Here is a 6,768-nt window from a genome sequence, read left to right on the forward strand (position 1 = left end):
TTTTATAACAGTATTCATCTACAATTTCCCAAATACTATAAAATGTACGCTATGCTTGCATGTTTACTTGTACAATTGCCAGTTTAGCAGATGCGTAACTCAATATTATAACAGGGGGACAAGTCCTCTCGAACTGTAAAAAGTTAAAATTCAAGAATCAGTGATATTGCAAAACACATTACACTTACTGTACTAGCATGAAAGCTACGGATACATTTAATAAAACAACACTGCTTGTGGCATTTAGTTCTTTTTTTAAATAAAGATCAATTTAGACTATATCACTAATGCCCAGTTATGAAAAGGAGAGTGATCCCACTACAAGAATCCAACACTGTGGTTTACTCCTAAACCTTGTGCCCATTACCCCAGTGACCTGGCTCGCTTGGGCCAATCTAGTTTCTCCACCCAAGCCTAGAAGCTTTGTCTCACCCACCCGCCCTGCTGCTGTCAGTTCGCTGCCTGTGCTCTGGCTGTCTCTTTCCCAGTCCCTACCCTGTCAGTTTCTGGCCTGCCAATTTCAACTTGAAGCTTGACTGGGCTGATTTGATGCAAATACCTCCAGGGAGAATCCTGAAACTGATGAACAGTTATGTCAAGTCGATTTTGCACCGTTGGGAAAAGGTAACCTCTGCGTGGAAAAAAAAAACAACAAGGTTAAAGAGACAGGGAGGCTTTGCACGTGTAATACCGACGCCCCACGTCCCTCTTGCTAGTTACCGTCCCTCGGAAATTGTAACTGTCAGTATTAGTACTAATTGCAGATGTGCAAGCTGCCATTATAATAAAAACGGAGGCAGTGTGGACGTTAAGTGTGGCTGCCTCATTTGTGAGACTACTGAAAAGGTAGCATAAATGAATATTTCATTACTTTAATTACTAAGGAATACTCCTTTCCACCGGTCTTAGAATGAGTGTTGCTGTAACTAATTATGAGTGCAACCCACTAAAACACGAACAGTAATAACATTAGAGATTATGTGATTGCTGGTTTATAAGGTACCATAGCCAGTGAGATATAAGACCTAGTATTACACCATCATTTTATCAGAGCAGGTATATTAACAGCCTGCCTACCTTCTGGCACCACAAACATAGATGTTAAATGTCTTTGAAACTATAAATATTGAAAGGACAGTATCATTCTTTTTCTACTACATGAATAACTAAAAATACATTTATATTATGATTTTTTTTAAACATTAGAATTGTTTTTATTACATTACTTGTCTATCTGTTCTGTTTAGAGGAAACATATGAAACTTACTGCTTGAAGAAGCCAACGCAAAAATGTCAAGACTATCCATTACTCCAGTCATCCTTTTTACCAACATTGCCAAAGTGTATTTCAATGGGTTAACATATTTCAATGGGTCTTGAAAGAACTATGAATAACAGTAAAGTTATTAGCTTTTTAACTTTCCCGAAGGAAAAGCTACTTAAAAAATAAATGTTTCATGTAAAATTGGGAATATCATTAATTAGTGAATTGTAGCAGTTCTGAGTAATAGGTGACTGCTGAGTATGCCCAGGTAGAGAGAGACACTGCTTGGTATGTGTGGGTAGACTGGGCGTCTCAGAGAGGATGAAGACAGCCTTCTGTGATTATCAGCCTGTACTGGAGGAGGTGTTTGTTTGACATTTCTGTTTGACAGCATCGAAATACAGGGCGTTCAGCAAAGCTCTACCTCATGTCAGAAACTATTAATACGTGAGTTTATGTCTTTGAGTTTTTATGAGGCAAGACCATTTCACACACTGTATTTACACATAGATACGTTCACCACAGCTGACATTCAAAACTAAAAAAAAAAAAAACATTAACAAACAATCCTGATTTTCCTGCAAGTCAGAGTGACAACTGTTCGGACAGTTTCAATCTATGCATTATATATTCCAATTAAATGGTATGAATATGAATATTTAAAAATGAACAAAGTAAATCCAATCTGTACTTTTTTCTGCAAGGGGCAATTTTAAAACACCTCTAAAACTCGATTAGGTGTCTGAGCATTGTGTGATCAAATTCTCAGTATAACAAATTGATAAGGAATAACTCAGGAATCCTATGATCAGAATTTTACTTACTGACAGTAAAACGAAAAATAATGTTTAGACTGTAATTACCTGTTCTTCCCAGCTCGACGCTATGTAGTTCACATAATTAAAAGAAAGATGAAAACAGGTTCTGATAAGGTAAAGCATGCATTAGCTAGCAACGGTGTCAACAGCACTTACAGCAGAAGGTATTCACCCATATGTGAAAAAAAAGCCTAGTTTCTGGATGTCATGATACCATAATCTGCTGATCTGTTATTGATTGTTCCATGTGTCCATGACCTTGCCAGAAATGCTCTTCCACCCGACAATCAAACATGCATCAAAGTGTACGTATGTGTGTTCAGGACTTGCTGAAAATGTACTGAGTGACTTTAACTGACAACAACTACTGTTCTATATAGAACTGGGATCCCTTTGCACTCAAAAGACATACATATTATTCATTTTTAAATGCTTTTTACATCAGCTCGAATGAGGTTTCTAAACTATGCAGACCAATGTTATTATATGGCAATAATAAAACCCCATTCACACTTGATACAACTAGAGAGAAATTGCTAAAAAGCTATAAACTCTGAAAGATAAATATGATATAATTTTATATGGTGGCTATTAATCTGTTGACCAGTTATGCTGCACTGCATATGCAAAACCATTTCTATATTTGCAGTGTGGTATTTGATTATCTCTCAAATAAGATGCATATGAATAATAATTTGTAATAAGCAATAACACAATAACATGTCTTATTCCTCACCTTGTGAAACACTTTTATTTTTGGTTTTGGCTTGGGGGCTTGTGGTGTTGTAAAGGTCCATACCTGTCAACATTGAGTTTTCAAAATACAGGCGCTTTTGTAAACTGAAATCTCATACCTGTCAAGGTGCGTGGCTAAATTTTGTAGACATTAAAGGTTTGCTGACATAAGGGGCTTTAACAGTAGAATACGAGAGACAATCTGTCCCGGGAGATGTCCGGGAGAAGGGTCCAAAATACGGGAGACTCCCGGTGAATACGGGAGAGTTGAAAGGTCTGAATGTCGTGGAAGTATACTTACTCATGAGGAAAATATACAAATATTAGTAAAAAGTAACAAGCCTAATTAAACAATCAATTGATATTAAAATATTATAAAGAAAGAAAGTTCACAAATACTATGATATTGAATCACAAATTACAGTGCTGCTTACCACTTACATTACTTTCCAGATCTATGGCCTATTCAATCATGTGCTATATTTTGTATTGTATCCCCCTATATGTGACAGAATGCATGCAAATGTTCAGATCAAGTTCAAAAATGTTTGTTCACACCTTCTTTCATAGAGCTAAAAACTGGAATTAGTCCAATCTTGCAAATAAGCACAGTAACACTTGTATGCAAGAATATATTGTTTTTGAAGAATATGTACAAGTATTTTATTTTATACATGCAGAGCAATAAAAAAAAAAGTACTAATTGGGAGGTTATTGCCATGGTAACCAACATATCAGAATAAATTATATATATATATATATATATATATATATATATATATATATATATATATATATATATATATATATATATATACACACTGATACTTACTGGCATCAAGGAATAATTTAATTAATTTTGGAATTATGCCAACAACCTGGTTGGAGACACAGGGTGCTAAAATAATTTGCAAAAGGACATTTTTGGCTTTAACCCATTTCTTTCTTACAATAAGAAATTACTGAACTATGTGTCTCTCTCTCTGTGTCTGCTCATATTTAAGTTGAGGGCAATTCACCAACTGTTACCCGACCAAGGGCAACATTCTTAGAAAGTCGTTATGCCAAAAGTAGTTGTAATATTTCAAATGGGTTAATTTATTCTTGATTTAGTATTCTCAGGAGGTTATTATATGTAATAATAATGATTAGGTATAGGGGCTGATCTGTATGAAGAAGGGACTGATATTATCATAATTACAGTAATAACTGTAATCAGTTTTTTAAATTAATTATTATTTATTTTTTGTTGCATTTATTAATGAGCAAATCCAAACACAATGGATATATTCTAGTCTATGTTTTGTAAAAAATAAGAATAAAAATAAAAAATGCTAATTTTATAGCACCTATATTATTTTAATACATAACGATTAACAAAATGACTACTGCTAGAATCCATAGTCCTATGTGTTCTTGTCAGAATCGTCTGTCGTGTACCGATACCTGTAATATCAAGCTCTGAAAGTTTTCGCTGGCAGCTTTGAATGTGGACAAACACACGCCACTTCCGGTATTTAAGTATGATCATTCCTCAGGAAGAGACACTCCCTCCATTTCAGTAGGCAAATAGCTCAGTTATTAAGCTAACAAATCGCAACAAATCATCTAAGCAACTCTCATAAACCTTCACGGGATTCGTTGTTTACCTTAAAAGGTTTCACACTCACTCTATAAATACCTATTTATTATACAAAAAAAAAAATCCAATTAGAAAAAAAATAACATGGTTTTCTGAAAATCCTGCCCCAAATTTGATGTAGATTATATTTCTGATCAGTATAAATATATACTTGGGAAAAATCATCGAGACTGTGCAGATCTAAAATGTTCTTTTAAGAGTGATACCATGGTGCAGCAGGTATCACCTTAGAGGGAAGTAAATATATGATACTACTGTGACAGAGGAGCTTACAGCATTAAGCATGGCAGAACGACACAGCAAACACCTTTAATTCTGTCACTTTCCTTGTATATTTTACTGTTTCACACCACTCAGGGTGCTGGGAAGCTGACAACCTACAACTTTTAACTATATACAGGCAACTTAAATAAATACATGAATTAGAGGGCACATTTCACTGCTGTACTTCAAAGAGAAGAATTCCTTTGCCTAAGTTAAAAATGTACTTGAAACTGAGAAAAACTGGAGAATACGTTTCTAAGTTAAACAGTTCTGCTTTTCTAGAAAACCCACATCCCATGCAAAGGGTTAAAAATATTAATATAAAGTCCCCTTTCGGGACATAGCACCACATCTCCAAGTGAAAGTGTGTAAACAAAGAGTTAACCAGTCTCACTGGCATTAGTGCATGGGTTAATATCACGCCTGCCTGTTAAAGCATTATCCCTGCACCTCACTGAACAAAAGGCTCCTTTTGCAAACAGACTCCTACTTTCCCCCAGTGTCCAAAGGTGTTTGCTGAAGTAAATCTGCCTAAATCCTCCACAGCTTGGGGAGGGGGGGGAAGGTGTACAGATAATCTCTGTTCTTACAAAAGTTCTGGGAAAAAAATCTGGAATTCATATCACATGATTCATTTAAAGTTATAGCTCCCCTTTCTGTTCTTTTAAGGATTTACATAAATGATTTCAACCGATTTAAAAGAGGCGAGAGAACACATAGACAATAAAGATATCTAACAGATCAGCTTAAAAGGCTTTGTTTTTGCTTTTTATTTTTAAATATGTTCCTTAACAAGCAATATAATAAAGTGCACACCAGGTTGTATTATAATTAAAAAGAAGAAGAAATGTTGAATATAACATATTGTTTGCATGATCTATATGTCACTTGCTATGATAAGATATGTGTCTGTTTCAAAAATGGTTATCAGACTTGCAGGAAAGTTATATACACTAGCTGAAGCACCCGGCGTTTCCCGGGGAAATTCAATATTTCAGAATTTTATGCATGGCAAATTGGGGAACGGTAGCCTTATGGTTTCCTATAAGTTACCGATCTTGGGTGTCGCACAATGTGCTCGGACCCCTTGCACTTTTTTAACATTATTTTTTTTGTTTTTGTTTTTTGCCATTATTAATTTTTTTTAAATTGTTGTTCTTATTTTTTTTTTTTTTTTGGTTTTGTGGGTTTCTTTAATTTGAGATACATGGCTACTGTAGTGATGCAGCAATGGGATTACTAAATAAAGTACCCCAGGGGTCAAAATTTTGGATCGAAACATAGCCCTCGACCTTCCCCTGGATGAAAGAGGAAGCCATGCAAAGTCTGGTTGCAGTGGCTCCAGCGGGGTCCGAATGCATAAAGGAACAGACGGACAGACAAACTTTCTTCTCTCTCTCTCTCTCTCCCTCTCTCTCTCTCTCTCTCTCTCTCTCTCTCTCTCTCTCTCTCTATATATATATATATATTTGTAATTTAGAGAAAAAATAACTGTCACATACTTTCAAACAAAATATACACATTTTGTTTTGTGAAGTAAAAAAAATAATGTTATTATTTGGTACGGAAATGTAATAATTCTTAAAGACATTATACCACATATTTATGGTGTTCGTAACAAAGCGTATTGCTTAATCAAAGATCAAGACATATGAGGTATGGTACAGCCAAGGTATGGTTTAGCTCCCAATATACTGTAATTCTAAAACCACAAAACATTGAGCGCGTTGTCACCAGCACACATGGAAATGCATAGGTGCTTTTCCAGCACTGCTAAAAACTACATGAACAGACAGACAAACACACACACACACACAGACACCTGCTCCTAACTATTACAGACGTCTCAAAGTAGAGTTTGATCCCTCTCAGACACTTTTTTTCTCAAGTGTTCGAGCGAGTGGAGTGGTCATGAATAGTACAGGCATGCCATCTTGTAACACTAGCTGCCTGTCAGGCGGGCCAAGCCCGGGTAGAGTATGAGCTATATAAGGGTTGTAACCAGGGGACGCCCAACAAACAGCCACAAACACCTAAGTTATTTT

The 6,768-nt window shown here is 35.6% G+C and overlaps 1 protein-coding gene across 7 annotated transcripts in view; it reads right to left on the reverse strand.

Moving 5' to 3' along the window:
* LOC117426649 (zinc finger E-box-binding homeobox 2-like) overlaps nucleotides 1-6,768 on the reverse strand; it is a 73,147-nt gene that overhangs the window by 57,693 nt on the left and 8,686 nt on the right. Inside the window, exon 1 of one of the 7 annotated variants that reach the window (XM_059033841.1) lies at nucleotides 560-581. The exons of the other annotated variants lie outside the window; for them this stretch is intronic. The gene's annotated coding sequence lies outside the window, so the exon portion shown is untranslated. Of the gene's footprint in view, nucleotides 1-559; nucleotides 582-6,768 lie in introns of those variants that run through there. 7 annotated transcript variants of the gene reach the window in all.

Source organism: Acipenser ruthenus, chromosome 11, assembly GCF_902713425.1.
Source record: "Acipenser ruthenus chromosome 11, fAciRut3.2 maternal haplotype, whole genome shotgun sequence".
NCBI classification, from domain to species: Eukaryota; Metazoa; Chordata; class Actinopteri; order Acipenseriformes; family Acipenseridae; genus Acipenser; species Acipenser ruthenus.